The following is a 19029-nucleotide window of genomic DNA, read 5'->3' on the forward strand; positions in this document are numbered from 1 at the left end:
TCGTTGTGTTTTTGCTGGTGACCAGCCTTCGTTGTGTTTTTGCTGGTGACTAGCCTTCGTTGTGTTTTGGCTGGTGACCAGCCTTCGTTGTGTTTTGGCTGGTGACCAGCCTTCGTTGTGTTTTGGCTGGTGACCAGCCTTCGTTGTGTTTTGGCTGGTGACCAGCCTTCGTTTTGTTTTCGCTGGTGACTAGCATTCGTTTGGTTTTGAAAACTGCTGACCAATGATTTCTAATTCCTATTAGAATCCAGCCTGAGTGGGGATATCCAACAATTGGAAGTTATATTCACCGACAATTCAGAATGACTGCCAGGGTTTGAAAGATGAATGAATTATACTACTTAACTTCTCTGCGCTATGGAACCCTTTTACGGGATCATTTTCCTAAACAACCGCTGAATTGCAGGGCGCAAAATATTACTAAAAATATTTATAATCATGCAATCACAAGTGAAATATATCAAAACACAGCTTAGCTTGTTGTTAATCCACCTATTGTGTCAGATTTTGTAAATATGCTTTACAGAGAAAGAAATCCAAGCTTTTGTGAGTGTATCAATCAATGCTAGAACAGCTAGCCCCAAATTAGCATGGTCACGAAAGTCAGAAAAGCAATAAAATTAATCGCTTACCTTTGATAATCTTCGGATGTTTGCACTCACGAGACTCCCAGTTACACAATAAATGTTATTTTTGTTCGATAAATATTACTTTTATAACAAAAAAATGCCATTTGGGTTGCGTGTTATGTTCAGAAAACTACAGCCTCGTTCCGGTGCTGAAAGGCAGAAGAAAATTCCCAAACATATCAGATTCATAAATATTACTAAAAATATTTATAATCATGCAATCACAAGTGAAATATACCAAAACACAGCTTAGCTTGTTGTTAACCTGTCTAGGATGAGTGTGCCGCTAGCGGCACTCCCCCCCCCCCCACTGAAAAACCAGTGCCGCGAAATTCAAAAAAAATATTTTTTTAAAATATTTAACTTTCACACATTAAAGTCCAATACAGCTAATGAAAGACACAGATCTTGTGAATCCAGTCAACATGTCCGATTTTTAAAATGTTTTACAGGGAAGACACAATATGTAAAGATGTACATCTATTACCTAAAAACACATTAGCATAATCCACCATCTTTTATTTGTCCACCAACACCAGTAGCCATCACCAATTCGGCTAAACTAAGATATTTATAGCCCCTAACCAACAAAAAAACTCATTAGATGACAGTCTGATAACATATTTATGGTATGGGATAGGTTTTGTTAGAAAAAAGTGCATATTTCAGGTAGATGGCATAGGTTACAATTGCACCCACCGTCACAAATGGAATAGAAAAACTACTTAGAGCAACGTGTTTACCTACTTACTAATCATCAAACATTTCGTAAAAATACACAGCATACACGAATCGAAAGACACAGATCCTGTGAATACAGACAATATTTCAGATTTTCTAAGTGTCTTACAGCGAAAACACAATAAATCGTTATATTAGCATAGCACATACCACATAGCAGCCCAGCATTGATTCTAGCCAAAGTGAGCGATAAAAGTCAACATCGCCAAAAGATATTAATTTTTTCACTAACCTTCTCAGAATTCTTCCGATGACACTCCTGTAACATCACATTACAACATGCATATACAGTTTGATCGCAAATGTTTATATTTAGCCACCAAAATCATGGTTAGACAATGTGAAATGTAGCTCAGCTGGTCAGAAAATGTCCTTGCGCCACTTAGACAGTGATCTACTCTTATACATAAATACTCATAAACGTGACTAAAAAATATAGGGTGGACAGGGATTGATAGACAATTTAATTCTTAATACAATTGCGTTATTACATTTTTTAATTTATCCTTACTTTTCAATACAGTTTGCGCCAAGCGAAGCTACGTCAAAAAACATGGCGTCCTAAGCCACTAAAATGTTTCGACAGAAACACGATTTATCATAATAAAAATGTCCTACCTTGAGCTGTTCTTCCATCAGTATCTTGGGCAAAGGATCCTTTCTTGGGAGAAATCGTCTTTTGGTGGAAAGCTGTCCTCTTGCCATGTGGAAATGCCAACTGCGTTCGGGATGAACTGAAAAGCGTGCCCAACTATTCACATCGTTGCAAAAATAAATGTCCCAAAATCGCACTAAACGGATATAAATTGCTATAAAACGCTTTAAATTAACTACCTTATGATGTTTTTAACTCCCATAACGAGTAGAAACATGACCCGAGTAATATTACCCCCTTCACTAATGCTTGGAAAAGGTGCGGGCCGGTGTCCTCTAGGCGCATGACGCAGCTCCAAAAGAATGACTAGCTTCAGGGTTTTTTCATTTGTAGGGCCTGTGAACGCGCAATCGACCCCATTGGAATCGTCATCACGTAAAGGCATCCAGGGGAAGACGTAAGAAGTGTCCGTATAGTCATAGCAAAATCAGTGCCCTTTTAACTGACTTCAGAACAGTGGCCAACATTTCTGAAATCTGAATCCATGTCAGGGAAATTGCTGTAGAATGGGCTCTGTTCCACTTAGAGACAAAATTTCAACTCCTATAGAAACTATAGACTGTTTTCTATCCAATAATAATAATAATATGCATATTGTACGATCAAGGATTTTGTGGGAAGCCGTTTAAAAAAAGTACCCAATTAGCATAAATAGCCTAAACAGCGCCCTCATCCCCAACAGGTTAATCCACCTATCGTGTCAGATTTTGAAAATATGCTTTGCAACAAAAGCAATCTAAGCTTTTGTGAGTGTATCAATCAATGCTAGAACAGTTAGCCTTATATTAGCTTGGTTAGCTTGGTCACGAAAGTCAGAAAAGCAATAAAATTAATCGCTTACCTTTGATAATCTTCGGATGTTTGCACTCACGAGACTCCCAGTTACACAACAAATGTTCTTTTTGTTCGATAAATATTCCTTTTATAACAAAAAAACGCCATTTGGGTTGCGCGTTATGTTCAGAAAACCAAAGCCTCGTTCCGTTCGACGAAAATTCCAAAAAGTATCCGTAATGGTCGTAGAAACATGTCAAATGTTTTTTATAATCAATCCTCAGGTTGTTTTTAACAAACATAATCGATAATATTTCAACAGGACCGTAACCTATTCAATAAGAGAGAAAAGGAAAATGGAGAGCTACCCCACTCGCGCGCAGGAACTATTCACAGGACACCTGACTACTTTTGAAAAATCTCGCTCATTTTTCAAAATAAAAGCCTGAAACTATGTCTAAAGCCTGATCACAGCCTGAGGAAGCCATTGGAAAAGGAATCTGGTTGATACCCCTTTAAATGGAAGAAAGACGGGCCAGGAAACACAGATAAAAAAAAAAATCACTTCCGGGTTAGATTTTCTCAGGTTTTCGCCTGCAGAATCAGTTTTGTTATACTCACAGACAATATTTTGACAGTTTTGGAAACTTTGGAGTGTTTTCTATCCTAATCTGTAAATTATATGCATATTCTACGATCTGGACCTGAGAAATAGTCCGTTTACCTTGGGAACGTTATTTAAAAAAATAATAATAATAATCTGACCCCAAGCGTCAAGAGGTATCTAAACCATCTAAACTGAAACAGTGATTCCAGTAACGGGTGCAATAAGTCCAACTAACATATTGGATTAGTTTAAGTGTGTTACTTTTTTCCAGACCTCAAGAATTGTCTTCTGATGTGATTTAAGCGTTGACATGCACTCAGAACATGCATTTTTGTTGTATGTCTATTAATAATTGTAATATTGATATTGAACAAAAAATCGTAAACCAAGAAAAATAAAACAGAGAGAACTAATTTTATGGGGCCCCTTTAGAGTTGCTTATTAACCATTATTTTATCAGTTATATTAACAGAAAACACATATCTTGTATACCGAGGATCTGGGGATGAGTTGCAGGGTAGATGAGAGAGATGAATGTGCCTATATAAGTCAAACTAACTTGCAGATGATTGTTGACACATCAACCAGGATCAAAGGGCAGGGCAATTTGTGACTTGTTTTGGTAATCAGTGGTTGTTTTGGAGGGGGAGTGGTTTCTCCTCTCCTAGGCAATCAGCAATTAGTACAGGGAGGTGTGCTCTTCACCTCTGCTAGGCAACTAGCAATTAGTGTTAGTACTTCAGTCTCCCCTGTTTTCTCAACGGCAGTTCAAAGCGGCGGTTGTGTCAGTAAGGCCGTCACCGAAACAAAGAAGTTTCTTAGAGGAAAGAAAGAGAGAAGGCTCCACACTGCGCTCTCACTTGAGTATCTTACCTAGTCATTTTTTCTGATGATCTCATTTTGCTCGTTTGTGTCTTTTGCAACTGTGTGTTTTTCTATACCTGTTCGCACCTCTCCCTGTAGGCTTTACAGATGCTCCCACCCCTTGGCTGCAACCCTTCTAATTTAGTGTACCCTGCGCGCACAACCCATGTGGAATTCTGGGTCTCTAGCAGCATTTGGAACTGCTGATCTGCGGTTAAGAACGCTGAGTTCATTTCAGCCTATATTGCCCTTCAGTCCCATGACTTTTTGGCCCTGGTGGAGACATGGCTCACCCCAGAGAACACTGCTACTCCAGCTGCTCTCTTCATCTGACTACGTTTTCTCTCATAGTCTGAGAGCATCTGGTCGTCGCGGTGGTGGCACAAGGCTACTCATTTGTCCTAACTGGAGATTCTCTTTTCTCCCTCTCACCTGTCCATCTGTTCATTTGAATTCCATGCTGTCACTTGTCCACTCAAGCTTAACATAGTTGTCATCTATCACCCATCAGTTAGCCTTGGAGAGTTCCTCAATGAGCTTGACACCTTGATAAGCTAACTTCCTGATGATGGCTCACCACTCTTTGTACTTGGTGACTTCAACCTCCCTGCCTACTAATTTCACTGCAACCCCACCTCCAGGTCTCTGATCACTACTTTCTTTCCTTTTCTGTCTCCCTTTCCTCCAACCCTCCTCCAACCCTAGCCACTAAGCCCCTAAGATGGTCATATGCCATTGCAATCTTCACCCTCTCTCCCACTACTCTCCTCTTCTATCCTATCATCTCTCCCTTCTGATAAATACTTCTCCCTCCTGTCTCCTGATTCTGCCTCTTCGACCCTACTCTCCTCTCTTTCCGCATCATTTGACTCCTCACACTGTCCCCTTTCCTCCTGGCTGGCTTGGCCCTCCCCTCCTGCTCTGTGGCTGAGTGATTCAATAAAAGCTTACGGAACAGGGCTGCAAGCAGCTGAGTGAAAATGGAGGAAAACTAAACTTCTGGAGGACTTATCATCCTTTCACTTCCTCCTCTCTACCTTCTCTTCCTCAGTATCTGCTGCTAAAGCCACTTTATATCACTCTAAATTTCAATCTTCTGCCTCTAATCCTAGGAAATGCTTTTTTACCTTCTCCCTCCTACCTCTCTGCGGACTACTTTGTCAACCACTATGAAAAGAAGGTTGACGACATCCTCTACTCATTCACTCGGCCTATTGAGTCCACTGGTCCCACTCACACAGAACTACCCTACGCCTTGACCTCCCCCACCCCCCAGATGAAATCCTGCGACTAGTGAGGTCTGGCAGCCCGACAACCTGCCTGCTCGACCCCATCCCCTTCTCCTTCATCCCTGACCACTGGCTGCGTCCCCTCTGACTTCAAAATGGCTCGAGATGGTCCTCTCCACTAGAAACCAAGATTCGACTCATCTGATGTCAAACTATAGACCTGTATCCCTTTATTTTCTTGAGTGTACTGACTCTCGTTATCTCTCTCAGAATGAACCAGTCAGGCTTCAAGACGGGTCACTCAACCTAGACTGCTTTTCTCTGTCACTGAGGCTCTCTGCACTGCCGAAGCTGACTCTCTCTCCTCTGTTCCCATCCTCCTAGATCTATCCGCTGCCTTCAACACCATGAGCTATCAGATCCTCCTCTGGGAGTCTCAGGCTCTGCACACTTTTGGATTGCATCGTACCTGGCAGGCCACTTCTACCAGATGACATGGAGAGGATCTGTGTCTGCACCACGTACTCTCACTACTGGTGTCCCCCAGGGCTCGGTTCTAGGCCATCTCCTCTCATCTCCTCTTCTGTCTATACACCAAGTCACTCGGCTCCGTCATCTCCTATCATTGCTATGCGGATGACACTCAACTACCCCCCCCCCCCCCCCCCCCCTTCTGACACCCAGGTGGTGACACACATCCCTGCGTGCCTGGCAGATATCTCAGCTTGGATGTCGGCCCACTACCTCAAGCTCAACCTCGACAAGATTGAGCTGCTCTTCCTCCCAGGGTATGCCTGTTGGCTCAAGGACCTCTCCATCACGGTTGATAACTCCAGTATTCCCTGCCTATAGTGAAAAGAACCTTGGCATGACAATGCAAACATCAAAGCAGTGACTCGCTCCTGCAGGTTCATGCTCTACAACATCTGTAAAGTACGACCCTACCTCACACAGGAAGCGGCACAGATCCTAATCCAGGCACTTTTCCCACTCAATATTTTGAATATAAGGTACAATCATCAATGCACTTTGAAATATAGGTGGGGGCAATGTACCGGTGGGGTGGTCTAATTGGCATATTTGGTGGCATGATCCAAAAATGTGTATTTGTACCAACTGTCAGTGGAAGTTGTTGATGGCTATGTTGTCAAAGATTGAGCACCTCTTAACACTGTCAGTTCTGCAATCTTTGTAAGGGCATATGAGCTGCACTGTTAAGAGGTTACTGTGCATTTAGCAGTACCTTAATGGAAGTTAGTTGCTGTGAATTTTGCTTTACCTAATTGGCAACCAGCTGTAAAATTCAGTCATGTAAGAGCCAGCAACCGCAAGCAACTCACTGGCAGTAGCTCACTGTACCTTCACTGAACTTTTCTGATAGTGTAACGTCCTGACCAGAGTTCTTATGTGTTGTGCTTGTTTTAGTGTTGGTCAGGACGTGAGCTGGGTGGGCATTCTATGTTGTGTGTCTAGTTTGTCTGTTTCTGTGTTCAGCCTAATATGGTTCTCAATCAGAGGCAGCTGTCAATCGTTGTCCCTGATTGAGAATCATATATAGGTGGCTTGTTTTGTGTTGGGATTTTGTGGGTGGTTGTCTCCTGTGTCAGTGTTTGTGCCACACGGGACTGTGACGGTTAGTACTTTTGTTGTTTTGTATTCTTGTCTAGTTTTCATGTCATTAAATTATGGATACTTACCACGCTGCACATTGGTCCTCCGATCCTTCTCGCCTCTCCTCGTCTGAGGAGGAGGACGACTTAGACTGCCGTTACAGAACCACCCACCTAACCCGGACCAAGCAGCGTGGAAACGGGCAGCAGCGACAGCAGCAGCGGTACAAGGAGGAATGGACATGGGAGGAAATCCTAGACGGTAAAGGACCCTGGGCAGAGCCAGAGGAGTGTCGCCGCCCCAAAGCGGAGCTGGAGGCAGCGAAAGCGGAGAGGCGGCATTATGAGGCGCTAGCAAGGCAGAGCGGCTGGAAGCCCGAGAGGCTCACCCAAAAATTTCTTGGGGGGGGGGGCTAAAGGGGAGTGTGGCGAAGTCAGGTAGGAGACCTGCGCCAACTTCCCGGGCTTACCGTGGAGTGAGAGGGCGTCGTACTGGTCAGACACCGTGTTATGCGGTGGAGCGCACGGTGTCGCCAGTACGCGTGCTTAGCCCAGTGCGGGCTATTCCACCTCGCCGCACTGGCCGGGCTAGAGTGGGCATCGAGCCAGGTGCCATGAAGCCGGCTCAACACATCTGGCCTCCAGTACGTCTCCTCGGGCCGGTGTACATGGCACCAGCCTTACGTAGGGTGTCCCCGGTTCGCCAGCATAGCCCAGTGCGGGCTATTCCACCTCGCCGCACTGGCAGGGCTACGGGGAACACTCAACCTGGTAAGGTTGGGCAGGCTCGGTGTTCACGAGCTCGTGTACTCCTTCACGGTCCGCTATATCCGGCGCCACCTTCCCGCCCCAGCCGAGTACTACCAGTGCCTACACCACGCACCAGGCTTCCAGTGCGTCTCCAGAGCCCTGTTCCTCCTCCACGCACTCTCCCTGTGGTGCGTGTCTCCAGCCCAGTACCTCCAGTTCCGGCACCACGCACTAAGCCTCCTGTGCGTCTCCAGAGCACTGTACGCACTGTTCCTGCTCCCCGCACTAGCCTTGAGGTGCGTGTCTCCAGTCCGGTACCACCAGTTCTGGCACCACGCACCAGGCCTTCTGTGCGCCTCAGCAGGTCAGAGTCGGCCGTCTGCCCAGCGCAGTCTGAGCTGCCTGCTTGCCCAGCGCAGTCTGAGCTGCCTGCCTGCCCAGCGCAGTCTGAGCTGCTTGCCTGCCCAGCGCCGTCTGGGCTGCCTGCCTGCCCAGCGCCGTCTGAGCTGCCTGACTGCCCAGCGCCGTCTGAGCTGCCTGCCTGCCCAGCGCCGTCTGAGCCGTCCGTCTGCCCAGCGCCATCTGAGCCGTCCGTCTGCCCAGCGCCGTCTGAGCCGTCCGTCTGCCCAGCGCCGTCTGAGCCGTCCGTCTGCCCAGCGCCGTCTGAGCCGTCCGTCTGCCCAGCGCCGTCTGAGCCGTCCGTCTGCCCAGCGCCGTCTGAGCCGTCCGTCTGCCCAGCGCCGTCTGAGCCGTCCGTCTGCCCCGAGCCGTCAGAGCCGCCCGTCTGTCCCGAGCCGTCAGAGCCGCCCGTCTGTCCCGAGCCGTCAGAGCCGCCCGTCTGTCCCGAGCCGTCAGAGCCGCCCGTCTGTCCCGAGCCGTCAGAGCCGCCCGTCTGTCCCGAGCCGTCAGAGCCGCCCGTCTGTCCCGAGCCGTCAGAGCCGTCCGTCAGTCAGGAGCCGTCAGAGCCGTCCGTCAGTCAGGAGCCGCCAGAGCCGTCCGTCAGTCAGGAGCCGCCAGAGCCGTCCGTCAGTCAGGAGCCGCCAGAGCCGCCAGCCAGTCAGGAGCCGCCAGAGCCGCCAGCCAGTCAGGAGCCGCCAGAGCCGCCAGCCAGTCATGAGCTGCCCTCCAGTCATGAGCTGCCCTCCAGTCATGAGCTGCCCTCCAGTCATGAGCTGCCCTCCAGTCATGAGCTGCCCCTCAGTCATGAGCTGCCCCTCAGCCCGGAGCTGCCCCTCAGTCCGGAGCTGCCCCTCAGCCCGGAGCTGCCATTAGTCCGGAGCTGCCTCTCTGTCCTGAGCTACCTCTCTGTCCTGAGCTGTCTCCTCTATCTAGGAGGGACCTTTGTGAAGGTTCCTAGACCAGGGTCGGGGGCGAGGGTCGCCACTCAAAGGACGCTAAGGAGGGGGACAAAGACAATGGTGGAGTGGTGTCCTCGTACTGCGCCGGAGCCGCCACCGCGGACAGATGCCCACCCAGACCCTCCTCTTGAGTTTTAGGGGTGCGTTCGGAGTCCGCACCTCAGGAGGGGGGTACTGTAACGTTGGGATTTTGTGGGTGGTTGTCTCCTGTGTCAGTGTTTGTGCCACACGGGACTGTGACGGTTAGTACTTTTGTTGTTTTGTATTCTTGTCTAGTTTTCATGTCATTAAATTATGGAAACTTACCACGCTGCACATTGGTCCTCCGATCCTTCTCGCCTCTCCTCGTCTGAGGAGGAGGACGACTTAGACTGCCGTTACAGATAGCTTATAACAACTACTAAGCTTCCTTTGTGGTGAGCACACTTGGGCTCCAGCCTCACCTGGCCTCAACCTCTTGGTTGGCAACTAACTGATCTTTCTGTCAGGTCAGTGAGCGTGACAGACATCAGCCACAGTCAGTTATTGTGAATTTTACAAAAACTACTCGCAGCAAGCTGACAGTAAATTATTGAAAATTGAACATGAACTTCCCGATGACCAACTACCTTTCAAGTAACTGGAAAATCCACAGTAACATCTTAACAGTGCAGCTCTTGATTGTAGAATTTGGAGTGGAAAAATGAGATGCTAAACATAACAATGAAACCACTTAAACTAGTACAACACTTCCACTAATGGAAGTGTTGGGCATTTAGACCATGCCCCCAAATATGCTAATGATCCCACGCCAGCACATTGCCCCCAATGGCCTTCACAGGAAAGCCAAAAAGAATATCACGGACATCAACCACCCGAGCCACGGCCTGTTCACCCCGCTGTCATTCAGAAGGCGAGGTCAGTATAGGTGCATCAAAGCAGGGACCGAGAGACTGAAAAACAGCTTCTATCAGACTGTTAAATAGCCATCACTAGTCGGCTACCACCCGGTTACTCAACCCTGCACCTTAGAGGCTGCTGCCTTTATATAAACTCAGCAAAAAAAGAAACATCCCTTTTTCAGGACCCTGTCTTTCAAAGATAATTTGTAAAAATCCTAATATCTTCACAGATCTTCATTGTAAAGGGTTTAAACTGTTTTCCATGCTTGTTCAATGAAACATAAACAATTAATGAACATGCACCTGTGGAACGGTCGTGAAGACACTAACAGCTTACAGACGGTAGGCAATTAAGGTCACAGTTATGAAAACTTAGGACACCAAAGAGGCCTTTCTGCTGACTCTGAAAAACACCAAAGAAAGATGCCCAGGGTCCCTGCTCATCTATGTGAACGTGCCTTAGGCATGCTGCAAGGAGGCATGAGGACTGCAGATGTAGCCAGGGAAAGAAATTGCAATGTCCGTACTGTGAGATGCCTAAGACAGCGCTGCAGGGAGATAGGACGGACAGCTGCTCGTCATCACAGTGGCAGACCACGTGTAAGTGTAACAACACCTGCACAGGATCGGTACATCCGAACATCACACCTACAGGATGGCAACATCATCTGCCCGGGTTACACCAGGAACGCACAATCCCTCCATCAGTGCTCAGACTGTCCGCAATAGGCTGAGAGAGGCTGGACTGAGGGCTTGTAGGCATGTTGTAAGGCAGGTCCTCACCAGACATCACCGGCAACAACGTCACCTATGGGCACAAACCCACCATCGCTGGACCAGACAGTAATGGCAAAAAGTGCTCTTCACTGACGAGTCGCGGTTTTGTTGCACCAGGGGTGATGGTCGGATTCGCGTTTATCGTCGAAGGACTGAGCATTACACCGAGGCCTGTACTCTGGAGCGGGATCGATTTGGAGGTGGAGGGTCCATCATGGTCTGGGGCGGTTTGTCACAGCATCATCGGACTGAGCTTGTTGTCATTGCAGGCAATCTCAATGCTGTGCGTTACAGTGAAGACATCCTCCTCCCTCATGTGGTACCCTTCCTGCAGGCTCATCCTGACATGACCCTCCAGCATGACAATGCCACCAGCCATACTGCTCGTTCTGTGCGTGATTTCCTGCAAGACAGGAATGTCAGTGTTTTGCCATGGCCAGCGACGAGCCCGGATCTCAATCCCATTGAGGACGTCTGGGACCTGTTGGATCGGAGGGTGAGGGGTGAGGGCTAGGGCCATTCCCCCCCAGAAATGTCCGGGAACTTGCAGGTGTCTTGGTGGAAGAGTGGGGTAACATCTCACAGCAAGAACAGGCACATCTGGTGCAGTCCATGAGGAGGAGATGCACTGCAGTACTTAATGCAGCTGGTTGCCACACCAGATACTGACTGTTACTTTTGATTTTGACCCCCCCCCCCCCCCCCCCCCCCTTTGTTCAAGGACACATTATTCCATTTTTGTTAGTCACATGTCTGTGGAACTTGTTCAGTTTATGTCTCAGTTGTTGAATCTTGTTATGTTCATACAAATATTTACACATGTTAAGTTTGCTGAAGATATACGCAGTTGACAGTGAGAGGACGTTTCTTTTTTTTTGCTGAGTTTAAATAGACTTGGAATCACTGGCCACTTTAATAATGGAACACTAGTCACTACACCGGAAACTAGTCACTTTAATGTTTACATACTGCTTTACTCATCTTATATGTATGTTCTGTATTCTATTCTACTGTATTTCAGTCAAAGCCACTTCCGACATTGCTTGATCTAATATTTATATATTCCTTAATTCCATTATTTTACTTTTAGATTTGTGTGTATTGCTGTGAATTGTTAGATACTCTTGCACTGTTGGAGCTAGGAACACAAGCATTTCGCTACACCTGCCATAGCATCTGCTAAATATGTTCATGTGACCAATAACTTGATTTGACCTACATTTCAAAGTTCAGTGAAAGTAAGATAAAAAAGTCATTTTTCAACAATGAGACCTTAATTTAACTGTAAAAATACTTTATTTGTACTGCAACTCATTAGCTAGTAACTTACTGTGAAATTACAGGTCATTTTTAACAGCGTGTGTAATAAGCACATCTGAAGTATCCTATAAGTATAACTGTAGAACCTGTCATTGGTTCTTCCTGGAATTAGAGGGTTCTTCAAGAGAGGGTTCTAAATGGGACTCAAAGGGTTCCTATACAGCAGGGTTCCCCAACTGGCGGTCCGGGTGCCGGATTTGGCCCGTGGGTGATTTTATTTGGACTGTCATGTTTTCTGAGCAAATTTGTTTTTTTAATCACATTTTTTGATGGTTGGACATAAGAGACACCAGCAAATCAGCTCCAACTGATTTACATTTTGGAACTCTGTTCCAAAGTATTCCCACGCATAATGGAGATATACAGTATGAGATCATATACAAATGTAAGCAAGGTTTGAAAAGATTGTTGTAGTCAAATATTATATCTGTTTCTTGCTGTCAATTTGCAGTCTACAAATCATTTGTAATTATGTTCTGGACCACTGACCATCTGCTTAAAAAATAATTGTCCCAAGTCTGAATCTAGTTGATGATCTCTGGCCTACCAGTGACAAATTACAGAATGTCTATCGGTTCTAATCTTTTAACAATCTTTATGATACCCACAGAACCAGTGGCGGAGCAGAAAATTCAGGTTGTGGAAACCAAGAGGTTGTGAGTTCAAATCCCAAGCGAGGTTGACTCCCAAGTCATAAGATTTTGCTAGTCTCTCAAACTACGCCCGTCATTATTGTAGTCGGACTTTACATACACTTAGGTTGGAGTCATTAAAACTTGTTTTTCAACCACTCCACAAATTTCTTGTTAACAAACTATAGTTTTGGCAAGTCGGTTACTTTGTGCATGACACAAGTAATTTTTCCAACAATTGTTTACAGACAGATTATTTCACTTATAATTCACTGTATCACAATTCCAGTGGGTCAGAAGTTTACATACACTAAGTTGACTGTGCCTTTAAACAGCTTGGAAAATTCCAGAAAATGATGTCATGGCTTTAGAAGCTTCTGATAGGCTAATTGACATCATTTGAGTCATTTGGAGGTGTACCTGTGGATGTATTTCAAGGCCTACCTTCAAACTCAGTGCCTCTTTGCTTGACATCATGGGAAAATCAAAAGAAATCAGCCAATCACCTCAGAAAAAACATTGTAGACCTCCACAAGTCTGGTTCATCCTTGAGAGCAATTTCCAAACACCTGAAGGTACCACGTTCATCTGTACAAACAATAGTATGCAAATGTAAACACCATGGGACCAAGCAGCCATCATACCGCTCAGGTAGAGAAGCGTTCTGTCTCCTAGAGATGAACGTACTTTGGTGCGAAAAGTGCAAATCAATCCCAGAACAACGGCCAAGGACCTTGTGAAGATGCTGGAGGAAACAGGTATAAAAGTATCTATATCCACAGTAAAACGATTCCAATATCAACATAACCTGAAAGGCCGCTCAGCAAGGAAGAAGCCACTGCTCCAGTACTGCCATAAAAAAGCCAGACTAGGGTTTGCAACTGAACATGGGGACAAAGATCGTACTTCTTGGAGAAATGTCCTCTGGTCTGATGAAACAAAAATAGAACTGTTTGGCCATAATGACCATCGTTATGTTTGGAGGAAAAAGGGGGACGCTTGCAAGCCAAATAACACCATCCCAACAGTGAAGCATGGGGGTGACAGCATCATGTTGTGTGGGTGCTTTGCTGCAGGAGGGACTGGTGCACTTCACAAAATAATGTCAGCATGAGGCAGGAAAATGATGTGGATATATTGAAGCTTGTGGAAGGCTAACTGAAATGTTTGATCCAAGTTAAACAATTTAAAGGCAATGCTACCAAATACTAATTGAGTGTATGTAAACCTCTCACCCACTGGGAATGTGATGAAAGAAATAAAAGCTGAAATAAATCATTCTCTCCAATATTATTCTGACATTTCACATTCTTTTTTACAAGGATTAAATGTCAGGAATTGTTACAAGGATTAAATGTCAGTAATTGTGAAAAACTGAGTTTAAATGTATTTGGCTAAGGTGCATGTAAACTTCCGACTACAACTGCACATTGATTAATTAATCAATCTTATGCTACACAAAGATAAAAAAACATAATTTTTTAGTTGGACTGTTTGGATTATGGCATATCTTTCAAATAGGCACATTCTTCTCTTTTCCTCTACCCTGCAACTCTTCCCCCAGGTCCTTGATGTGAAAGAGATGTGTTTTCTATTAATATGCCTGATAAAATAAAGGTTAATAAACAAACCCTGGTTTCGGGTTTTTTATTCAATATTACATATATTAATAGACAAACAACGGAAATTGATCTTCTGAGTCCATGTCAATGCTTAAATCACATCAGAAGACAATTCTTGAGGTCTGGGGGAAAAAATGTTTTAGATGTTTGAGTGTAATTTCCCTTTAATTGTGCATCCAACAAGAGAGGATGTGTGGTTTCTGCTGGTAGGCCTACTGCTGCAGCGCTTCATGGCAGGGTTTGCTAAACAATCACCACTCAATTTATACAAATAAATAATCATGATGTGGTGTGGTCAGGTAAGCCTACTTTCCCGAAGTCTTTAACTACCCAAAAGACGGTTAACATTAGCAACGCTAACTGGTTACATACAGAGTAGACAAACGCACACACCAGAAGGGAAATATTGCTGGAATTGAATGGGTAGATATTATGGTACATTTGGCCATTTAAATAGAATAGCGGCTAGCCAGGGGTGGGATAATGTCAATGTGACTTTAATTGGATAGTAGCCGGAAGCTTTTCTGTTTATCACAGTTTGCGATGGAACACATGAAAACATTTATGTACACTGAACAAAAATGTAAACTCAACGTGTAAAATGTTGGTCTCATGTTTCATGAGCTGAAATCAAAGATCCCAGAAATGTTCCATACACACAAAAAGCGTATTTCTCTCATTTTGTGCACAAATTTGTTGACATCCTTGTTAGTGAGCATTTCTCCTTTGCCAAGACCTTATGCCTGGGACAATAAAAGGCTACTCTAAAATGTGCAGTTTTGTCAAACAACAAAATGCCACAGATGTCTCAAGTTTTGATGTCTCAAGGAGCGTGCAATTGGCATGCTGACTGCAGGAATGTCACCAGAACGTTTGCTGGAGCATTTAATGTTCATTTCTCTACCATAAGCCGCATCCAACGTCTTTATAGAGAATTTGGCATTATGTCCAACTGGCCTCACAACCGCAGACCACGTGTAACCACGCCAGCCCAGGACCTCCACATCTGGCTTCTTTACCTGCGGGATAGTCTTAGACCAGCCACCCGGACAGCTGATGAAACTGAGGAGAATTTCTATCTGTAATAAAGCCCTTTTGTGGTGAGAAACTCATTCTGATTGGCTGGGCCTGGCTCCCCAGTGGGTGGGCCTCCCCACCCATGGCTGTGCCCCTGACCAGTCATGTGAAATCTATAGATCAGGACCTAATTTATTTATTTCAATTGACTGATTTCCTTATATGAACTGTAACTCAGTAAAATCTTTGAAATTGTTGCTTGCTGCGTTCATATTTTTGTCCTGTATACTTTGAAGGAAAAAGGAAACCGCACAATACTCTTGATAGTATCACCGATATTTAATAAGCTTACGTATCGGCCTATGTATAAGCTTGACGAAGGCCGTGTGGCCGATACGTAAGCTTATTAAATATCGATGATACTATCAAGAGCAGTGTGCGGTTTCCTTTTTCCTTCATCTTGTTCAATTGTTGCCATGCACCTGCAAATAAGATTGCTCAGTGCCTTTTGAATTTTGTCCTGTATACTTTAAAAATCGATTGGTGAATTACTCATACAGTAGGCGAGCTACTCTACCTGTTGGAGACCCCTGAGTTAGACCATGCTGGTAAGACCAGCTAGACCATTCTGGTCAGGCCAGCTTGACTAGCGTCCGACCTGCACTGGCCAGCATAGACCAGCATGGACCAGCTTGAAATTTATGCTGGTCTATGCTGAAGTAACTGATATATAGTACTGGACATGAACTTGGTCATACTGTATGTGGACAGATATAGTTTGACTGCTAGAACATTTACATTTACATTTAAGTCATTTAGCAGACGCTCTTATCCAGAGCGACTTACAAGTTGGTGCATTCACCTTATGATATCCAGTGGAACAACCACTTTACAATAGTGCATCTAACTCTTTTAAGGGGGGGGGGGGGGGGGGGGGGGGGGTTAGAAGGATTACTTTATCCTATCCTAGGTATTCCTTAAAGAGGTGGTGTTTCAGGTGTTTCCGGAAGGTGGTGATTGACTCCGCTGACCTGGCGTCGTGGGGGAGTTTGTTCCACCATTGGGGTGCCAGAGCAGCGAACAGTTTTGACTGGGCTGAGCGGGAGCTGTACTTCCTCAGAGGTAGGGAGGCGAGCAGGCCAGAGGTGGATGAACGCAGTGCCCTTGTTTGGGTGTAGGGCCTGATCAGAGCCTGAAGGTACGGAGGTGCCGTTCCCCTCACAGCTCCGTAGGCAAGCACCATGGTCTTGTAGCGGATGCGAGCTTCAACTGGAAGCCAGTGGAGAGAGCGGAGGAGCGGGGTGACGTGAGAGAACTTGGGAAGGTTGAACACCAGACGGGCTGCGGCGTTCTGGATGAGTTGTAGGGGTTTGATGGCACAGGCAGGGAGCCCAGCCAACAGCGAGTTGCAGTAGTCCAGACGGGAGATGACAAGTGCCTGGATTAGGACCTGCGCCGCTTCCTGTGTGAGGCAGGGTCGTACTCTGCGAATGTTGTAGAGCATGAACCTACAGGAACGGGTCACCGCCTTGATGTTAGTTGAGAACGACAGCGTGTTGTCCAGGATCACGCCAAGGTTCTTAGCACTCTGGGAGGAGGACACAATGGAGTTGTCAACCGTGATGGCGAGATCATGGAACGGGCAGTCCTTCCCCGGGAGGAAGAGCAGCTCCGTCTTGCCGAGGTTCAGCTTGAGGTGGTGATCCGTCATCCACACTGATATGTCTGCCAGACATGCAGAGATGCGATTCGCCACCTGGTTATCAGAAGGGGGAAAGGAGAAGATTAATTGTGTGTCGTCTGCATAGCAATGATAGGAGAGACCATGTGAGGATATGACAGAGCCAAGTGACTTGGTGTATAGCGAGAATAGGAGAGGGCCTAGAACAGAGCCCTGGGGGACACCAGTGGTGAGAGCACGTGGTGCGGAGACAGATTCTCGCCACGCCACCTGGTAGGAGCAACCTGTCAGGTAGGACGCAATCCAAGCGTGGGCCGCGCCGGAGATGCCCAACTCGGAGAGGGTGGAGAGGAGGATCTGATGGTTCACTGTATCAAAGGCAGCCGATAGGTCTAGAAGGATGAGAGCAGAGGAGAGAGAGTTAGCTTTAGCAGTGCGGAGCGCCTCCGTGACACAGAGAAGAGCAGTCTCAGTTGAATGACTAGTCTTGAAACCTGACTGATTTGGATCAAGAAGGTCATTCTGAGAGAGATAGCAGGAGAGCTGGCCAAGGACGGCACGTTCAAGAGTTTTGGAGAGAAAAGAAAGAAGGGATACTGGTCTGTAGTTGTTGACATCGGAGGGATCGAGTGTAGGTTTTTTCAGCAGGGGTGCAACTCTCGCTCTCTTGAAGGCGGAAGGGACGTAGCCAGCGGTCAAGGATGAGTTGATGAGCGAGGTGAGGTAAGGGAGAAGGTCTCCGGAAATGGCCTGGAGAAGAGAGGAGGGGATAGGGTCAAGCGGGCAGGTTGTTGGGCGGCCGGCCGTCACAAGACGCGAGATTTCATCTGGAGAGAGAGGGGAGAAAGAGGTCAAAGCACAGGGTAGGGCAGTGTGAGCAGAACCAGCGGTGTCGTTTGACTTAGCAAACGAGGATCGGATGTCGTCGACCTTCTTTTCAAAATGGTTGACGAAGTCATCCGCAGAGAGGGAGGAGGAGGGGGGAGGGGGAGGAGGATTCAGGAGGGAGGAGAAGGTGGCAAAGAGCTTCCTAGGGTTAGAGGCAGAGGCTTGGAATTTAGAGTGGTAGAAAGTGGCTTTAGCAGCAGAGACAGAAGAGGAGAATGTAGAGAGGAGGGAGTGAAAGGATGCCAGGTCCGCAGGGAGGCGAGTTTTCCTCCATTTCCGCTCGGCTGCCCGGAGCCCTGTTCTGTGAGCTCGCAATGAGTCGTCGAGCCACGGAGCAGGAGGGGAGGACCGAGCCGGCCTGGAGGATAGGGGACATAGAGAGTTAAAGGATGCAGAAAGGGAGGAGAGGAGGGTTGAGGAGGCAGAATCAGGAGATAGGTTGGAGAAGGTTTGAGCAGAGGGAAGAGATGATAGGATGGAAGAGGAGAGAGTAGCGGGGGAGAGAGAGCGAAGGTTGGGACGGCGCGATACCATCCGAGTAGGGGCAGAGTGGGAAGTGTTGGATGAGAGCGAGAGGGAAAAGGATACAAGGTAGTGGTCGGAGACTTGGAGGGGAGTTGCAATGAGATTAGTGGAAGAACAGCATCTAGTAAAGATGAGGTCAAGCGTATTGCCTGCCTTGTGAGTAGGGGGGGAAGGTGAGAGGGTGAGGTCAAAAGAGGAGAGGAGTGGAAAGAAGGAGGCAGAGAGGAATGAGTCAAAGGTAGACGTGGGGAGGTTAAAGTCACCCAGTACTGTGAGAGGTGAGCCATCCTCAGGAAAGGAACTTATCAAGGCGTCAAGCTCATTGATGAACTCTCCAAGGGAACCTGGGGGGCGATAAATGATAAGGATGTTAAGCTTGAAAGGGCTGGTAACTGTGACAGCATGGAATTCAAAGGAGGCGATAGACAGATGGGTCAGGGGAGAAAGAGAGAATGTCCACTTGGGAGAG

At 46.6% G+C, this 19029-nt stretch overlaps 1 protein-coding gene across 1 annotated transcript in view; it reads left to right on the forward strand.

Annotated features, from left to right (window-relative positions):
• Positions 1-19029, forward strand: part of LOC120020682 (adenylate cyclase type 1-like) — a 72925-nt gene that overhangs the window by 36554 nt on the left and 17342 nt on the right. The gene's annotated exons all lie outside the window — the stretch shown is intronic.

This window comes from Salvelinus namaycush, chromosome 25 (genome assembly GCF_016432855.1).
Source record: "Salvelinus namaycush isolate Seneca chromosome 25, SaNama_1.0, whole genome shotgun sequence".
Lineage (NCBI taxonomy): Eukaryota > Metazoa > Chordata > Actinopteri > Salmoniformes > Salmonidae > Salvelinus > Salvelinus namaycush.